Below are 20,422 nucleotides of genomic sequence, written 5' to 3' on the forward strand. Positions count from 1 at the left end.
ACACACTAACCACCAATCTAATTCGTACTGCGTGACGTTTTTCGTATTGCGGGGTTCGTGTCTACACACGTCACAACATGTTCAAACACGTTCAAACATGTTCAAACACGTTCAATGACGTCATAGAGAGAGGAAGTAGTGTGTCCAGGGACGACTTCGACGCCTGTGTCTAAACACGTCCAAACATGTTCAGACACGTTCAATGACGTCATAGAGAGGGTGAGAGGAACGAGTGTGTCCAGGGGCGACTTCGCCGCCCATGTCCAAACATGTTCAAACACGTCTTAACATGCCAAACACGTTCAATGACGTCATAGAGAGTGAGAGGCAAAGCTTTACTATAAATGTCGAAGCGAACGTTCGATCGTCATTCCATCATGATCAGCTTGGTAGATCCTCGTAAGTAATACCCATGACGTCATCATCATCGTCGAAATGTTTGAAGAGTTTCGTTTCCAGTGTACAACACTTTTGCTGCGCGTGAAGTCGGTTTTTTCCCGCCTCACATATTTCGGGAGATTGGCAGCGCCCGCTTCTTCTGCACCAATTGCGGTGGATTGTGGTCCAAAGGTACGCTTCCTCGTTATTTTTTTAATACGTTCTATAACCGTTCACATTTTTTTCAGAGCAAAAGCATTGGACGGACCGATTGATTCGCCCGTTTCTCGGCTGTCGGACGGTACCGTTCGACGTACGTTGCGAAGGACTTCGACTATTGAAGGAAGATGGAGAAGATGGACCATCAGTGTCACTCTGTGACTGAAGAAGATTGTACGTGTGTGTTTGAGTTAAAAAAACACGCGTTTCTCACACTCCTTTCGTTGCAGATTACGAATGGCTACTGACGGGAGATCTACCCCTGGTCCTAACCTTCAAGCCTCCTCCAAAGACCTTCTTTTTGCGAATCGGCGATCAACTGACTACCTGTCGCTGCGGTGGACTCTGGTCGAGAAACCCCAGCCATTGGTTAGACTCGAGCCTTCGTCCGTATTTGGGCTGCCTTCCCGGCTACGAAACCAAAGCTGGAGCCTAATTCATGTGTAACGAGAAATAAAAAAAGGTTGTCTACTCTCATTCCGTCTCAGTCATGATGACGCCCGAGCAGAGGTTTGCCACCTTTGTGCAAACGCGAATGTATCGGGACTTGCTGCGATTACGCGATTATATTCACGGCGATAGCTGCGAGGGAGACTTTCGCTCGATTCTCAAGACGATACCCTTACGTCTGTTCACCGTCAGTGGGAAGATTGCAAAGAAAATGAAGCGTTTCGTAGATTACAAGCTCGAGCTGTTGGAAAAGTATAGACGAGGAGAGACAGTCGACCCGTGTCTCATCAACGCGGGTTTCAACCGACCTATCGTCCGTCGCTACTGGCTTCTCCACACATCCCTCGACGTCACGGTGCAGACCGGCGACGACGGCGGAGCGTCGGGTCAGCACGTTGGAAGATCGTCTCGCAAGGGTCTTGTGTATGTCGTGAAAAAATAAATAGTCTATTTTTTACGAAACGAGTTCGCTCACGAGGAGACGTTTTATTGTTTCGTCATTCTCTTCGAGGTTACAGGAAAACATGGATACACAACTTTTCAAGCTGTAGCGTTTCGACATGCGCGTGGCTACGTAGATACAAAAAAGCCCGCAGTAAGGCGAAAAAGGCGATTGAATACACTTGTCGTTATACTCGTCCACTACAGGTAAAGTCCTTCGAAGGTTTGCTTCGATGGGGGGAAGTCCGTAGCTGTCGAAAAACACGGCAGACCCGTCGTAGTTTTTCAGGTAGAGCACCCAGTGCTGCCCGCGCCTTCTTCGCTCTTCCGTATTGATGATTAAATAGCCGGGCTTGCGTAAAACGAAGGCTTCGTCGGAAGCGCAAATGCCTCTCAGCATGGAGGAAGCGAGGGGGTTCAGGGACACGAGTTCCAAGATGTCGCTCTCGTACATCTTTTCTTATGGGAAGGTGACCGTACGGTCCTTGTCGACGTACATGAGCTTGGGACACTCGGAAATCAAGAGGACGGTGACCGCGTGTGGAAGGGCTTTAGCGAAGCGTAATTGCAGGCGAACGTTTCCTTTTCGCCACTCGTTCAAATGCGAAGGAGAAGAACACTTGTCCACGTCCAAGTTGAAGTAGAGAAGGAACCCGTTCGTTTTAAATCGCTCGTAGCTATACTTGAAATGTTTCTCTCCCAGTTCTTGCAAGAAGTTAAAGTAGGGAATTTTGACGAGGTCGTTCTGAAAGTCGTACTCGGCTCGCACTTGCTGGCCGTCCACGGAGAGCATCGAATGAGACAGGTCGTAATGACGGAATTTGTAGGGGTTCGATTGGATGTCGCCGAGAAAGTCGGACGTGGCGAGCAGGGCGACGCATAATTTGGAAGGTACCCTTTCGGGGTAAACGTTTTCAAAGTGAGCGTCCAAGCTCCCGGCACTCAAGCTCCGCACCTTGGTTTCCAATCCGCGTAACACGTAGATGGCCGGCGTGGTCTGAAGCCGCCGCTCGTATTCCAAAAATAGGGAAGGTGCCAGCGTCACCTTTTTCAAGTGTAACGTCATTTCTTTAATGTCCACCTCGTAATTGTACGTTTTCTTGTCTTTGGGGACCGATACGAGTTTAAATTCGTCGTTGTTTAATAGGAAAACGACGCGAATTTCGACGGCAGGTACCATCAGGCGCGGCTGTTGAAACAGGTCGGTATTGATCTGACCGACCAGGTTAAAGTATTTTCCACCCTTCGTCGCTTCGTAACGTTGTTTCGGACCGCGAGACGAGACGTCGTAATCGTCCTTTAAATGTTCGTCGTCCTCGACATAAAGTCCAGCCGCGTGCACTGTTTCTTGAGCCATGGGCGTGGAATGAAGCACGACGTCCAAAATACTCCTGTAGGCGTACAACTCGTTGGAACTGACGAGCTTGTTGTTCGCATAAACGGTGACCGTCTTAAACATGCCGCTCAACAGGTGGTTTATTGGGAAAACGACATCTTTCTCGTCCATTTCTTCCCCGTCGTCGCGAACAATGCGCACGGTCAAAGACACGAAACTGCCGTAGAGATCCAAGTGTGCCCTTTGCAAATTTTGAATACAAAACTCGATCACGGAATTATTTACTCCGTTGACCGGATAAAAAAGTTGGTACGAAGTATCTTCCACGCCGTATTGAATGGAAGGGGGTTCGAATATCATCACATCACTCGTTAGACAGATCGGCGTCTGTATTTTTCCTTTCGTTGACGTCATGACGGAGCGCGCGCAGCGGATGTGTGACCTTCACGGCGTACCAAAGATATCTGCAGGTGCGTCGTGTGTCGGCGCCTTTTGTTGTCGTTTGCGGCGTTTCTTCCCATTGTTGTTTCCAGAGCCCTCCATGGAATCCAGCACGTCTCTCCCCGTTGCTATGGCCGTCTTTTTTACTGCGCGCGATATTCCTTCGCCATCGGCCAAATTCCGCGCCAAGCGCTTCAACGTTCTCTTGGCGATCGGTTTTATTTGCTGCCAGATGGGAACGATAAACTTGGATATGTTGCTCAACACACCGCCCCCTCGTTGGAAAAGGGGTCCCGTGTACACGGGAATTATTTTGGGGGAATTACGGTACATATTTGAAATGCAACGTTAGATTGGTTCTGCCTTTGGACCGCAACGGCAAACGTCTTCCCGTTTCGTCCGCGAGAACGATCGTCACTGAGGGAATTTCGAATTGAGACAGGTTAAAATACTGGATGTTATCTAACGTGTAGGTGACGACGTGCTTGTCTTTCTCGTAATAAAAGGGTAGTATTTTTAATATCGGTTTTTTCCCGCTCCCCACGTACGTGGGTTCCACGATATCCGTGTACACGATTATGTTGTGAAACGGGGGTTCCAGGAGTACCTCGACGGAGCTCGTGGCATCCTCATCCCCGTGAACACGGTACGCGATTCGAAGCCCAAAAGCACGGCCAGGTACTCGGAAAGTCTTAGGGTGGAGGTGCCCTCGGAAAGCCGAATTTTACATTTCTGTTCGGTTCCGTCGAAGCTGAAGCGCGCGCGTTCGCCTACGCGCTGGTTAATCGCATTTAGAAGTGCTTGCGGCGTCGCATAATAGCCGGGAGGCACATGTACTTGCAAAGATCGAGGAATTTTCGTCTTGATCGTGAAAGAAAATTGACGCGCTACGGGGAGAGAGACGCGTAGCGTTTCTTCGTGTCCCTCGACGGGTGTGAGATGTAGCAGCTTGACAAAGGGTTCCGGTACGTGCAACCCTTTCGGTGTTTTCAGAGAGTAGACGTTATCCGCGAATTCTAGCGAGGCGTCCAGCTTGTGCGTCTGGAAATACTTGTTGAGTGTGTTCCGTAGGGACGTGGTTTCCGAATTCAGAGTGACGTCGCCGAAAGCGACGGGTGCGGCGTGCTCCAATAAGATGGAGGTGGCTTCGCGTTCGCTCAATTTGGGGGGTTTCACCGCACGACCTGCTTCGCGGGACGCTAGCGAGGCGTCGAGCGCTTGCGCGAGCCGAGGGTCCAATTCCACGGCTTTCACGTCCACGGGTAAGACGAAGTCGTATCGCGATTTATTGTACGCGAAAGAAACGTTGAATTCCGAAAGGGCTTTTCCCAAATCCCTCTCGAGATCCGAGGTGACACGAAAAGTTCTGCCGGCTTCCACCGTGTCCTCGAAAGAAACCTCGATTTTCGCATCTTGCCTTTCGTACCCGATATTTAAAAAATCGTTACTTATGCTGAGATCCATCAGACCGACTTTATACCGATTCGAGAGCTGAAGCGGACTATCGAAAGCTACCGTGAAGGCGTTGAGTTTATTCGAGGGAAACTTATCCATGCTGGCGTTCGAGAGCAGGTGGACGTAGATGTCTGACATCATTTCCCAATCTTGACCACGTCGCTGCTCGGAACCCAACTGTCGTGTTCTTTGTCGTAACCGAACCAGCGAACCAAGGAGAAGCTCTGACCGTTCACTTGCTTCTTTCTCAGCACTTTCGTTACTGGCCAAGGCTGATTGGCGTCTCGGGTTACGACGAGTACCTCCTCCGGGTAGAAAGATCCGTCCACTTCCTTACCCCGGTAATCTTCCAGGTGTACGACGGGAGGAGAGGTGTCTCTCAGGCGGGAGACGGTGAAAATCTGAGGCGACCAACTCCCTTCCGAGCTCTTATGAAAACCTTTTCTGTGAAGTAGGACCCTCACTTTATCCCCCAGTTTGAGCTTCTTTTTCACGGAGGGTACGACGGGCTTCCCATTTATCTTATTGAACAGCTCCAATTCGTTTTCGGGCGTGACTTCGGACGGGCTGATGCCCAAAGTCCTGTGTTTGGTGGTGTTGTAGTCGCGCACGATCTTGGGAAGCGCGGAAACGAAGTGGTATTTTCCCGTTACTCTAAAATAACGGAATATTCTGTCGCGTAAAGTGCGTATGACGCGTTCTGCCTGCGATGCTTTGATTACTGGAGAGAAGGTAGAATACATGTGTACCTTCTTTCGTGAGAGATACTCCTTGACGGTCTTGTTGTAGAATTCCCCGCCTCTGTCGCAAAAGATGCGTGTAGGTACGTTACCTCCCCGAAAAAGTCTTATCATGGCCCTTTTCATTTCGGCGGGGCGCTTCGTCTTTAGCGGGAGGGTGCGCAGAAAGCGGGAGAGGGAATCGATTGCCACGAGAATGTAGCGGTAGCCACCGTTGAATCTCTTGTATTTTGAAAAATCGGCGAGATCCATTTGCCACACGTCGTTGATCTTGAGCGCGATGATGCGTCTCCTATTAAACTTTCTTCTGACCGGATGGTGGAGCGTGTAGGCATCCAGCTTTCTGAGAATGGCGAGAGCCTTCTTTTTGCTCAAGTGATGCGCTTTTCTATAGCGTTCCACACCCCCCAAACCACCCTCTGGTTTCTCATATCCCTCCATAAGTCGTCCACGCAATGGAGGCCTGCTGCTGCTGCTGTTGAGGCTCGCGAGATTTGGGTAGAGAAATCAGACGCAATAGTTTCGAGACTTTGGGGAACCAGGAAGGTTTCTTTCCCGTCTTACGTTGCAACAAATAATTGACGAGTTCGTAAACGGAGGAGTGTCTGATGGGCTTGCCCGACACGGAGACACAACCCTCGCGATCCCAGGAAAGAACCTTCTTTAATTCCGAGACGACCCTTTCCGCTTCCTCTTCGTCCACCTCTGGAGAGAGGAGCGAATAGTCAAAGTCATTTGTAGCGTCGGACGCCTTGTTTTTATTGTCGTAGGGGTCAAATCCGTACTGCTTGAGTATGCGATACAGTGCTTGCAGTATGAGTTTCACTTTGACGTCGTCACTCTCCTTCGAGGAAAGAATGTTTCCGATGGAGGAGGTGGTCACTTCAATTCTCTTGGCCATTGGCGAAAAGGTTCAACACGGCGGAAAGCAGGAGAGGAACCACCGACGAAAGAACGCCCTGTCCTCGCTGCTGAGACAGATAGCGCTTCAAACGTTGCGGATTCTTGTGAATCTTTTTGTAGGCGAGCCGTCGTAAAAAGCGTTTGTGCTTCTTCAAACGCGCGAACGTATCTGGAGCTAGAGCCACCTTTCCGTTCAATACATTGAGGCAAATTTCGGAGAGGTGTTTCATGTCGGACGAGGACGAACGTCTCAAGACGTCGCGGCGGCGTGGAGGGGGTAGAGTGGAGAGTACTTTGAGTAAAGTGAGGTGAGGGCGGAGATTCATTTCGGAGCGTAGATATATTGACGTTCTCCGGAAAGATATTGCTACGCAACCTGTGATCCTCGTGCGTATAGTTGTGAAGATCCACGAGTAAATATGCGTGGGGCGACGACATCGCTTGTTTATATGCGTCCAGAAAATACTCCAATCTTTTTCTGCCAAATAGCTGTTGGCCGAAATGTTCCATCTGGTGCACGCTGCGCACGGTGCGCCACAGGACGACGTAACTGGCGTTGTAGGATATTGTTCTAAAATGGCTACTGTCGAAAAAGATGTTTTGAACGAGTAAGAAGATCGACGCGTTGGCGTGGTGAGAACCCCGAATGAAAAGATCGGTCACCTCCTTCAAGGAACCGGCGTCGGTCATGTGATCGTCGACGACGATCAGCGTAGCGCGCGACGTGTCCCACTCTCGCGGTAGCTCCTTGGTAAATTTTACGGAGTCCCCGAATTCGTCCTGCATGCTCGGCGAAGCATATTTCTGCACGTAGAATATTTGTGACGGAGGCTTGTCTACCACGTCGTTCAGGTTCCTCAACACGTTAGCAACGAAAGTAGATTTGCCGCACATGGAGGGGCCGCTTAAGATACAGCGAAAGGGATGACGGAAACGAAAAGGTTCGGGGGAAGACATGTTGCGTGCGTACACGTTGCACGAAGAAAAAGAAGAGACTGAGACTCGAAGAGAAATGCATCGCTTTTATTTACACATCCTCGTCGTCGTCCTCTACATCGGAACTGCGTTCCCAATACAGATTGTCCAGGCTAAAGTTGGACTTCTTTTTCGCCAGTCTGTCCGCCGCTAAGATGCGGTCGAGCGTCTTCATCTTGTCCTGACACATTTCTTGACGTGCTTGCAACCATTCCAGACGGTGGACTTGAAAGGCTTCCTCCACGATGCCGCGTATAAATTCGCGAAGTTCTTCGTTTTTTGTCTTTTCCTTGCGACGACGAGAAGCGCAGGAGAATAAACCACACATGGCGTTTTCCACGTATCGGTCAGAATGATGACGCGAGCGCGGTGCGCGCTGCCTTTATACAGATAAACGCGCGCGCAAAGAAACGAAAGTGAAACTCAGAAGCCACCCGTCGCGCTAGGAGCGCGCGCGCGCGCGCAGCAGAGAGCCGAAACCGAAAACACCCGCGGCCGGCGCAGAGGGCGCTAGGAGCGCGCGCGCGCATGCGCGGACGGGTGGAGCAGAGGGCGCGCGCAAGCGCCGGTCGCCTCACTCAGTTTCTCTCGGACCGTCGCGGAAGACGGACGTGCGCTCCGCGCGCTCGCTCAGTTTCTGGCTGGCTCTCGTAGAGAGCAGACGTGTGTTCTCCGCGCTCGCTCAGTTTCTGCCTGGAAGTTGCCGCGGGGGAAAAGGTGAGTGATTTGACGCGCTCCTTTTCTCGTATGTTTGCCGTGTTTAGCGGTGACCGCGCTCGTGCTAAGCCTTTTCTCGCATGTTTAGACTTGTTTTGCGGTGTCCAAGCCTGTTGACGCATGTTTAGCGATGTGTGGTTCCTGCCTTGTGTTAGCTGCGTAGTGTTGAGGTTAGGCCTAGGCGATCGCCCCCCCCCCCCCCGTAAGCCTTTTTCCTCGTATGTTTAGTCTTGTTTTGCGGTGAGCAAGCCTGTTGACGCATGTTTAGCGATCTGTGGTTCCCGCCTTGTGTTAGCTGCGTAGTGTTGTGGTTAGGCCTAAGCGATCGTCCCCGTAAGCCTTTTTCCCCGATGTGTACTGTTTTCTCCGTGCTGTTTTAGCAGTAGCGGTTAGACCTTTTCTCTCGCATGTCTAGACTTGTTCAGCAGTGCTGCCATTTTTACCTGTCGCTAGTATCTTGTTGTCTGTCTTTCTCGTCTAGAGCTATGATAGTGGCGCCATCTGGTGTGATGCCTTGCAACTAAGTGGCCACCTGTCGTCGATCTCTGCAACTACCAGTCGTCAACAAGCAACATGGCGGGCGCTGGTCACTCGGGTGTTGCGGAGCGGGTTCTTCGCCGCGGCATCGTTGATTTTCGAATAAATTGTTTCTCTCCACTCTATTTCCATCTTTTTATTTTATTTTCTACCTATTTTTTTATTTGTATGGACACAGATTGTCCGCAACGCACAGGGTGGTCTGGACACGTCCTAGATGCTCCCCAATTAGTGTGATGACTCCCTGGAGGGTCCTGATTAATGTGGGGGGGTCCCAATTAGCTCTAATTGCTAATTAAACGTGTCCAGAAGTCTTGTAGCGTTGCGGACAGTCTGTGTCCAGTAACTACTACTCATGATCACTATTTTTTATCAATGTCATTCGAGTGAACACCTGAAACAAAGACAAGCCAATAATAAGAATTATTTTTTTTTTCACAACAGGGACATGGCGTTTCTAAGCAAGCGAGGACCAAGTAGAGGGATAAAAAAACGCACACAAGAAACTGAGAGGGGGTGCTTTCTAGCCGAACGATCATAGACTTTCCCTATCCTGTCAAGGTTACGCCCGCAGGGTAGTCCTACTCGCAGGGAGGGGAGGATTCTCGCAGGGTCTCGGACACAGAATCATTGAAAGCATGCATTTTTTCTTAGATGACACATTTTTTAAAATCAGCTTGCATAATTCTCACGGGTGTTCTTACAAGCACGACACGGGCGGGATTTTAATTAAATTCTAAGCTTGATACAGAATATAAATTTGAATGATTCAGGAGTCGAACCATCACAAATTTTAACCAATAAAATGAGCACTGGTATGCTTTAATAAAGTGTAGAAACATAATGGAAAACAGAACAAACAATTACTCTACAAAGGAGACTTCGTCGAAGAGATGGACGGATTTTGCACACGATACCATAATAGCCCTGCCACACGGCAAATTGAATGTCATTCTGAGCGAATGACATTTGCACTGACTGACATTCATTTCGTGACACACGGTGAGACCAAATGGCAATACATGCGAATGATATTCGCCCAGCGAATGAGTTCGTGGAACCCTCTGGCTTTTCTTTTCTCTCTCGCACCGACTGCGCGCCCTCGCAGTAGAGAGTTAGCAAAAAGAACTCCGATAAACCATTTGAAGAAATGAAAGACGAATGAAAATTTGCACTCCAATATTTTAGCACTAATTTGATATTTTTTGACACGAAGGAAGGAAGGAATGAAGGCTTGTTTTTTGGAGAACTACCCTCGTTCCCACTCGCCATGTTGCCAAGTGCGGTACAGATAGGCTTGTTACTCGCCTTTGTTTGTGACACTAAGCCAACTAAGTGCCGTTGAAAACGCAACGATTTTGTGAAATTACCTAATGTTTCCCTACTTTCAAGAAAAATAAAAATATAACGAATGTACCCGTGTAATGCTTCATATATTCGGCCCTGGTGTCTTAATTATCGAGAGTTATCATTTGCGAAATGAAATTCTGTTTCTCCGTGTAGCTCGATGCAATACAAACGAAGGACATTGCGACTGCCATTCGCTCGGAATGATATTCAGTTTGCCCTGTGACAGAGGTATAAGTCATGGAAGGATGTGATAACACAATGCTTTGAAAAAGAAGGGCCTCGAAACGATTCCATTATCGCTGCATTTCGATATGTCATAGACATGGTCGTCTTCGGAGATATGGGAGACATTACAGAGTTGAAACTACAAGAAATTGTACGCCATATCTACAGTCGTTACAAAATATCTGCACATCAAGTCTTTAAGGACCACTGGGATTGACGGTGGAGTTTTTGAGGTCAACTAACGAAGAACTGAAGTACTGGACGCCAGACGTAAACGGAATCATTGCAAACGGGGCCAGTGCATGCAGCTAAATTGAGCGGCCTCTTGCTGATACGGGAAAGCTCATCACACAGTATCCGCCTTCGCGGACAGTAGAGCGCACATCATCATATTCCATCGTCTGTTCCTCATTTGCATTCTACGTATTTAAAGAAATTATCTGTTCGGAAGCGGCTCTCCCCATGAGAATCCTGCTTCAGTCCAGCTTCGCCGGGTCGCTGCATGTTCCGCTTTTCCGCATTGGATTTAGGCACTACTGTTGAGCACGGGAACCGGAGAAAAGGACCCCGGAAAAAAGGTCCCCGGAGAAAACGCCCCCGGAGAAAACGCCCCCGGAGAAAACGTCCCCAGCAAAAAGGTCCCCGGAGAAAAGGCCCCCGCAAAAGGGCATTCCACGGAGTTATACTTTCGTGTTCGTAACTAATCAATGAATGTTCAAGCGCGATTTTTTTCTTTCTCTTTTTTCTTTGTGTTATTGTGGACATGGTCTTGTACTTAAGCGCTTAAAATACGATTCTGGTTCAGACCTGTGGGACTGGTTTGAAGAATGTTGTAGAAATGCAGTAACTAGGCTGAAAAAGCAGAACCCAGCATGGAAAGGTCATTCAGCATTTTCATTCGTACAGCAGGACATTCGTAATTTCATTTTGAAATTCCGTGTTAGCACCGCGAAGCAACTACGGCTATGAGTGCCGTGCACTAATGGAGAGAGGATAGCTGGAGTTAGTATGCGGCCTGGGCCGACTTCATGGGGAACTGTGTCGACATTCGTCTGGAAAGTCTACTGGAAGCCCCAGTGAAGACCTGCGAGGATTCTCTCCCGTGTCAACTCCCAGGCTCGGCGGGGAAGGCGATCGTCGTAACCGTTACACCACCCGAGCTGGTCGTCGTCACCTGTCACGTCGGACGTATGCTTGCTTCCTAGTTCTGTCTGCTAACTGTATCTGTTTGCACTTTGTCGAGCAATACCTGCTCCGCACGGCTACACCAGGTCCCAACAACCAGATAACCAAGGGTGCTGCCCCGTCAGGTATATTGGCCATTGCCACAAAAAGCATTATGAGTGATCCTGAAATTGGTGGATGAGCCCAGACAACAAAAGAAAAAGAAAACACAGATACACATGAAGGCACCTGTTATTTCCGAGGGAGTTAAAACAGGAAGCAGAAAGCGAAGCAGACCACACAAGACCAGGATAAGAAAGAGGAAATAAAAGGGCAAGAACGCGTAACACTCATACAATTTAGGAAGACAACAGCGCGGCCGGCCCGATAACCGCAACGCGACCCCTACGATGATTCCTTGTCTCCGTAGTTTCGAGGAAGATTCAAGGTCACCCAACAGTCCGCAGCCGGCCGTGCTGACAGCATCTCCTACGCCTCCGGCGTGCCACTTGCGTAGCCCAAACGACATATCCGCCATATCCACTTACGTAGCCCACGACATATCCATTTTTATTTACTTATTCACTTATCAACTCAGTTGTCTCGCGACGTAAACACCCAATTATTATTATTACTTATCAACTTCTGAAGTCATCCTCCATTTACACTGCAAAGATTCCCACAGCCTGCGAGAGAGAGAGAAAGAGCGAGAAATAGGAAAATAAATATAGAGATTTTGGCGTCCACAAACCGCTCTGATCGCAATGCAGTCTTTACTTTGAGTTGAACTACAAGCACCGTGCACACGTCTTCTTATTGAAAGCATGAAGACCGTAGGAAACAAGCATCATTTCCGCGTGCTCCGGCGTGAAATTCTGTAGCGTGTCACTGGGTATTATCAGCATTGTAAGTATGTGGGTTGTTTCACAAGCTTGTGTTCAATAAGTGCTACGTTTGATATACTGTGTTCGAAAGTTTTACGTGTGGTCATCTTGTGCATGAGTAACCGGAAGTACTAGTAATTGAAGCAACTCAATGAGATTTCAGGTGTAACTGTAACTGGGGGGGGATATGTTTATTAAGGAAAAAAGGAAGGAAAGGTCAGCCAGACGGACGTCGGCTTGCTATTGCAAAAAAAAAAAAAAAAGGAAAGAAGAGAGAAGAAGAAAAAGAAGACCAACTTGGACCTAGTCTATACAAGTATACAACTTGACAACAATACCACCTTGGTAAGATAATTTATTCCGCAAAGGTTTTAACCCTCGCTTACAAACTCGACGGGTGCAACACATGCGCGCTGCGTCCAGCGCATGGCTTGTACCGGGATGCCCGTGTAACGAGATGCTTATGTACCGCGATGACCGTGTACTGATATTGCACATCATTAAGAACTTCAAACTCGTCTATCAAACTCGTAGGGACAAAGCTAGGTCCCTTGGACAGAACGTATATTTTCGATTGGTTTAACGGGGCGCTGGAGAGATTCAACACTACATCTCCAGTGTTGTCAGAAGAAGCAGGGGACGGGATGGACAAAATACTATAGAGATGTTCAGATTGGCAATGGGTATGAGACAAATGTAGTCACGTTGAGCCAGGGGCGGATCCAGGGAAGATCCTCGGGGGGCGGGGGTCACTAAAAAAAAGAGAAAAGACGGGGGGAGGGGTCGCCATGTAAAACGGCGAGCTGCTGCGCTTTCATTTCACACCAGAACTTTATTTATGATCTACATGTTGCGAAGCTTAGCAAGCTGTAGAGGAACGCCACCGTGCGGCGTGTGCGGAAAACGAAGCGTGCGGCAGGAAAATCTGCCGGAAGGGGGGGGTAGAGGTATGTCCGGGGGGGGGGGGGCCCAGGGCCCCCCCCTGGATCCGCCCCTGCGTTGAGCTTTCCTGTATTTTACGCTTTACAACTCGGTAATTTTCTCAGACGAGAAAAGGTCAAGAGGACATACCACCCCCCCTTTTCTATGTGAACTTTGCATAAGTTTTGTGGCTGAACTACGAGACAAATCGGAATGCGGAAACTTTCATCGGAAAGGTGACGTCAAGATCTCTTAACTCTGGGAACTGAAATATCGCTCTAGCGTTGTAATTTTTTTTAAAAAGAAAAAGAAACGAATTTTGTCGCTACCCAGCTTCAAAAAATCCAAATAAATAAATGAAAGCAAATAAAAACAATCCGCTTCTGAGGTTAACCGGGGACATGTTTCAGGATTCAAATGACGCGTTTTTTGTGTGTTTTTAGCATTCTGTTTTTCCGCAAAAGAATTAAAAGTGAGTACAGGCATGCATCCAAGGCGTTTACCACTGATTCCGGAAGATGGCGCCGTCCGCTCGCAGCGCCCGAACGTAGTCCGCTTGTAAACATCCGCGTATTGCGCAGCAGCTGATCGGCGTCCGTGGTTTCGGTTCGTCCTGAAGTGACCAATTCGTGGCTAAGTTACGCGTTTTTTTCACTTTCTTGTCCTGTTCATTTGCTCTCTGTCCTTCTGTGTTTTCTGCGTGTTCATCATATTTACCCATTATGGCTCGAAGTCACGTCTACGGACAACGGAAACGTTAGAAGAAGGACTTTGCGAATTTACGTGGTAGAGGCAGGCATGTGACGGAACCTGCGGATTTGAGAGATTTTGGTAATGCAGGATGCTCCAGCCGTGCTGTTCCGAGTGATCGTTGCACTTCGACGACTCCACATCGCGCAGATACCGTTGTAGGCTCAACCTTTGGTGATAGTGTTGTTCCTCAAACTGTAAGTGATGCCGGTCGGAATGCTTGTTTCGTTTCGAGCACAAGCGAAATTCGTCCTTCAAATCCGTCATTTGCTGATTCAGCTGAGGTAGATAATGTAGTCCCCTGCAGTTCAGGTTGTGACGAGCTTGCCGGTCCCAGAGCAAGTCCCGTTCCAACCACTGCCGCTGTTACACCCAGTCGATCTCCATCTTTCGATACTGGCAATGTTCACCAGACACAGAGTCAGCGCACAAGCAGTGTGAATGGTCGGCATATAGTGGAGATTGATCACTTCTTCTCGTCTTTGCAAACTTTGTCGGTACATAGTCCGTTTGGTTGCGGCCTGGCTGACATGGAAATTGTATCAGAGGTCTGTGTAGCTCTTTCAGTTTGAAGTGCAGGATGTGTCTGAGGAAAGGTGTAGTCACAACGGAGGCACCAGTTGATCAACTTGTTCAACAACGCATGGACGTCAATTCCTCAGCAGTGAACGGTATCGTGTCTATAGGTTCTGGTTTCTCAGGCCTTCTCGAGCTCCTAGGTGCTCTGGACATACCCGGCATGGCTAATAGCACGTACAGTAAGTATCAGGATATTGTTGCTAAAGGAATCGATAAAACAGCTTGGGAAGAAATAAGAAAAGCAGGCATTGAGGAAGCTTGGTTAGCTAGGGAGGCTGGGGACGTCGATGCTGACGGTTTTCCTATAATTACGGTCGTTGCCGATGATGCTTGGTGCAAGCGTTCATACAAGAACAAGTACGACGCTCTTTCTGGCTCGGTAAGTAAATATTTTTATCTCACTAAATAAAGGTGCCCGAAAAAGAAGGGTTTATCTTGCACACTGCTTGGCAGACGGGATATACAGGAAGTCTGTGCCCACCATTTGCGGAAAGAACACTATGAGCATTTATTTGGAGGAAAAAGTTGACCCCTTCGTGCTATTAGTGGCACTGCTGTCTTTTGGTAAACACACTTACTAGAGTGGTATACATCCTGTGGCATGAGTTTGTACGATACGCATACAGATGCATAATTCCTGGAAACATTGTCATTGCGGGTAGAGTTTTGTGGAATACAATCCTGACATTTTTTCGTTTTTGCAGGCTGTAATTGTTGGGTACCGCACAAAGAAAGTACTGTTCCTAGGCGTCCGGAACAAATTTTGTACACTGTGCGCAAGTTGCAAGGCAGCCCAAAAAAGCATCTGTGCTTCAAGAACTGGGACAGCAGCTCTACCAGTATGGAGAAGGATATCGTCGTTGAAGGCTTCAGGCGCAGCATTGAGTTGCACGGGGTAAAGTACTTGCAGTTGATCGCTGACGGTGATTCGAGCACATACAAGTCAATTCTTGAAGCTGCACCGTACCAGCATCAGGTAGTTCAGAAGATAGAATGTCGCAACCACCTTCTTCGAAACTATGTAAGTCGTCTTCGAGATATTGCTTTGGCAAAGAGAACAACCCCCATTCCCCCATCGCTGAAGAAGCTACTTCTCGATAATGCTGTTAGACTAAGAGTTGGAGTTGCTAGGGCTATTCACTATCGCAAAGAGCAGGCTGAGTTAAGCAAACAAGATCAGATTCGGAACCTGGTGGCTGATATCCATAACGGGCCACTCCATGTGTTCAGCGACCACGCAAAATGTGTGGGTTACTTTTGCAGTGGTACAAAAGAAGGGGAAGTCAATCACATCCCAGAGCTCAGGAAATGCGGACTTTTCAATGAAATCCTTGTAGCGATGAGTCGTTTGGCAAACAATGGGAGCAGTTTGATCCTTGACGTTAACAATAATGCTGCAGAACATTTCAATTCTCTCGTTGCAAAGTTTTCTGGCGGGAAAAGAATAAACTTTTACCAGAGGGGATCATTCGGAATGCGGGCTTCAGGGGCTGTCGTGTCTTTCAACTCTAAGCAGTACCATCGTGCTGTACATAAGGCAGTGTACAACACCAGTGCTGGGAGGTATGCAAAAATTATGCTGAAGCGTAAAGCAGCTGTTCGTGCTGCTTGCATAAGGCATCGGAGTTCTGGGGCTGCTCGCTGTAAGCGTTCACTTGAAGGTGCGCCTTGCAAGCGTGCTTCCAGTGACAACCACTATGGTTCCATAGTGGATGCCCCAGACATGAACCACGAGGACTATGTTGAAGCTGCTGCGGCGTACAAGGATTCCCTTGTGCTCTCCCAACCAGATGCAGAGCAGCTCGAGGCTGATACTCGAGGTCAAGAATAGAGAACTTTGTGGATGCAGGAGAGGCGAAAGCGACTCACCGCTTCTAATTTTGGCAAGGTATGCAAGATGCGAGATGCAACGAGCAGTGCAAGTACTGTTCGTTCCTTGCTCTATGGTCATTTTGACACTGAGGCTCTCCGATATGGTCGCGACACTGAGCCCATTGCAATTGCTAAGCTGCAGGATGAGTTAAGGGTGACTGTTTCACCATGCGGCCTTGTTGTTGATCGGGAGTTTGCATACCTTGCTGCAACACCTGATGGGCTTGTCGGTGACGACACTGTCGTGGAAGTGAAGTGCCCTTATTCGGCTCGGTCCCTTACCCCTGTGGAGGGGTGCGAAGTCATCATGGTAGTCTACCTTGGCTTGAGTGTATGAAAATATAGCAAAGCTGTCCCCAAACCGTCGTTCTTCCCAGGCATTGTTGAAACACGTCCGCACATTGATGCTATATGTGTGAGGCCATCATGGTATTCTACCTTGGCTTGGCTTGAGTGTATGAAAATTGTGGAAAGAAACATGAATTGTGTTCCTAGCACTTTTGAAGCTCCACCAGCCTGTTCATTTGTCGACATCCTGAGTATGAATCCATTTTGATATTTCGACAAGGTCGGTAAGTATCATAATTGTGCAGAGCTGTCTCCCAACTGTCGCCAGTTCCCCGCATTGTTGAGCACGAGCAACATCCCAACATGTCGCTCTGCGTTACGTCCTCTTGCCATCTTGCCTTTACTTGGGCGTCATTTCAACATATGAAAATTGCCTTTTCAGATTCAGGTTTCCAGTACTACTGCAGATATGATGGCCAGACGCCCAAAGGTCAAACTTCCTAAGTGTTACTGTCTTTATCTGTCACTTGAAAATTTCCCACTCTCTCCCTGATTATGAAGCACATGCCCTTGCCAATGTTGTACCTGGTTCAGCATTTTGTGGCCAATGATGAATGGTACCCTGCTGGACATTTTTTTCCATAAACACACACTGTGAGGCCTTAGCTGCCAACTGACAAGCAAGGAAACTCGTTGCTGAGTAACACGTTCCAAGGTTTTACTATTCCCATATTATGAATCTGGCTCTGTCCACCAGGATGCTATATGTTGATGCCGTATGTGCGAGACCTTCATGTCCAAGTGCGCCTTCATGCAGCGGACTGTATGGTACTTCATTATGTGTTTATGCCACATCGCCAATGATGAAATGTGCTCTGTTGGATACTGTATCCACGAACGAACATTCTGAGGCTACAAGCATGAGCTGATACGCATAAGTAATGCAGAAAACGTGACGATGTATACATGCTGCGTTCTTCAGTAAAATATCTCCAATCTACCAATAGTGAACACATGCTACTGATTTCTTTTTAATCTTTCGGGTGCTGGCTGTCTAGGATTTTCTGCTTGCAGGAATCTGTGAACCAGTGGTTACTAACAACGGCTATTGGTCACCTTGACCAGATTTCATCTGAAGAAAAACTTGAGTCCGGGGGAACACTGCAAACACATCTGTACGGACCACAATACAAATTTGAGGAGAAATACATTTTTTCCCTTGGAAAGCTTGCTATGAAGCATAATATATTTTATTAACCAAAACATATCGCACGAGTTGCACCCGTAGGAAAATACCCAGCCATCTCATTCAGGCTACAGTGGGCATCAGTGACTCGCACTCATAGTGGCAAGCAATGCAGTAGTCTTTCAATTTCAAATTTCACACGCATTATCGTGCACCACCTCGCTGTGTTAAGAGTTTCTGCTCCAGGAAATATCACGGGGAGGGGGCATATGTGCCCTGGACCAACTTCTAAGGAAACTACTGGTCTCAGGGTGCCTAGGGTAACGAGCAGACAGCCCAGCCGGAAGCTCGCAGACGGCATGAAGCCATTACAAAATCGCCATTGGAATGATGATAGTTGTTTACAAAATTTTATCGGGCAGGTCTTGTGTAAGATGTGGGCCATTTGTACACTAATCATGGGACAAAGTATGCGATGGCAGGAGGAACAGATTACAAAAAGCTTTGGCTACGTTGCTGCTGCTTACAGAAGTGAGCATAGGATTGGGGATCAGATGACGTGGTTGTTATAATACTGCAGGTAATGGTGGTAACATCGTTCTGTGTCGTCATGACATGGCGGCTAAAATGGTGAGCGTTCACCACGGTGAGCGCACAGGCCTGCATGCACTCGTGGGGTGTCCCTTAGCACGACATTCTTCACACGACTCCATTGGCTTGAGTACGATGCCACGACGCGGACCCGGTGCTTTCAGCCATCGTCCATAGCGTTTCACGAGGGCTGTGCGGAGGATGCCTGCTAGGCACGATAACCCCCGTCCCCTCGAAATGTGATAGCCATCCCGTGAAAGCATCCCCTCTTTCACCTCCATGTTCCTGGCAAAGACCTTGTGTTGGAAAAGATATTTGAACATATATACCGAATGTTTTTGCAAACAGCACTTCACAAAGACAGCAATACAAATAAACCGGAATTCCTGGTAGGCATGTGCCAGTACTTCGTACGCATTTTATTTTCGGAAAAATTGCGCGATAAAAAGCAACTGGAAACTAGCATTGTGATACTTGAATTACAAACAGGTACCGCATCAAGACCATCACCTGTTTGTAATTCAAGCACCACAAAGGTAGCCCCAGTTACTTTTTGTCGCACTGTTTTTCAAAAACTAACGAGCATTATAAAACACCTGCCATGACCACCAGGAAGTTCCAGAGTTAGCGTTCGAGAAGCGACTACTCACGTCAATGCTCAACACCGTAGCGTCACCGGCACGGACAGCTGGAATCGTGCGCAGCATCGCGTTATATCCCTGAATTGTGCCAGAAAGTTCAGGCCGCCTTGTCTGTGGCATCAGCTTATACAAGAATATATGCTCCGCGTAGCCTTTCGCCACCTCAACGGTATCCTGTGAAAGAAGACAATTCATGGAAATGAATCTTCTCTGGCGTGTCAGAGGAAATGGGGTTTACCAGCACAGAGATTGAAATCGTTGCAATCTGTACTTACTGAGACTTCCCGCAAAACAGCTGGGGCACTCTTCCCATCCTGGATATCGTTGCCACCGATATACATGACGATCCAGTCTACTGCTAGGTGCAGTCGATGGATTTTTTCTCTCAGACGGGCCGCTGTAGCTCCGGGATAGCTAAAAGTGACGATTTCCACGTCAGAGTCCACGAACAACCTGTCGCGCGTCATAAACTTCAGCTGGCTACTGCCAACCAACGCGCCTTTCATCGTTTACGTTTCTCTGGTATCACAATGCGTGATGCGGCGAACTGCAAAGTCAGTTGAACGCTAAACAAGTAAATCTTCGAAGAAGCTGCAAGGGAGAACCATGCGTGCGTCTGTGCCGTGCGCGAGACGCAGTTGGCGCCGTTGCGTAGTCCTCCTCTCCACAGCTGTCTGGTCGTCTGCTCGCTGAGGTCGACGCGACCACCAAGCCTTTGGCAGCCCGCTCGTGCAGACGCGGATGTTCTGTGACGGGGCCCACACAACAAACCCACCGCATGCAAAAATATAAATAAAATCAAATGCGTTTGTGGTGTTTTGCACATTGGTTTAGGGCCTTATGGACCAGCCAAACCAAATGTGTGTTGACAAAACCAAATAGTGGGATGACCGTGAGGGTGGGGACGTTTGCCACAAGATTACGCGGCACGCTACCCAAACCCGGATTTATTTGTCATGAGCATTCTGCATGTATTCTTAAGAATCCTTCGCTGTAGTGGGACGATCATATGTTTAAACACTAAAAACAACAAATTATTTATCGAGCGGTCAAAAGCTTCCTTTTATGAACTGTATATGCACCGCGGAAAGGATGGAAATTCGCCTTCAATCTCTGACGGTGAAAATGAAATCATAGTTCGATTGCCGCGGAAATAAACACTTTCTTTTATTTTTGAATCGGATAGTCCGCAATTGATGCAAACTACACTATGATAAACAGTCGCGTCCGAAATATCGAATATTCAGACAAACAATTCAACACGTCAGCCTGAACAGACTGGAAGACAGGTTGCTTTATCTTGGAATTATGAAATTTTTATCATGGTTCAGGAAGGTTCGGCTAGCATTAAACCCCGTAAAAAAGTAACAATAATACAG

At 48.2% G+C, this 20,422-nt stretch overlaps 2 long non-coding RNA genes across 2 annotated transcripts in view; both read left to right on the plus strand.

Moving 5' to 3' along the window:
* Positions 1-20,422, plus strand: part of LOC135367076 (uncharacterized) — a 146,385-nt gene that overhangs the window by 117,381 nt on the left and 8,582 nt on the right. The gene's annotated exons all lie outside the window — the stretch shown is intronic.
* On the plus strand, positions 7,945-8,717 carry LOC135367070 (uncharacterized). The gene is made up of 2 exons (XR_010414349.1): positions 7,945-8,055; positions 8,537-8,717. It is a non-coding gene; the product is annotated as an uncharacterized LOC135367070 (long non-coding RNA).

The sequence above is a fragment of the Ornithodoros turicata genome, chromosome 1 (assembly GCF_037126465.1).
Source record: "Ornithodoros turicata isolate Travis chromosome 1, ASM3712646v1, whole genome shotgun sequence".
NCBI classification, from domain to species: Eukaryota; Metazoa; Arthropoda; class Arachnida; order Ixodida; family Argasidae; genus Ornithodoros; species Ornithodoros turicata.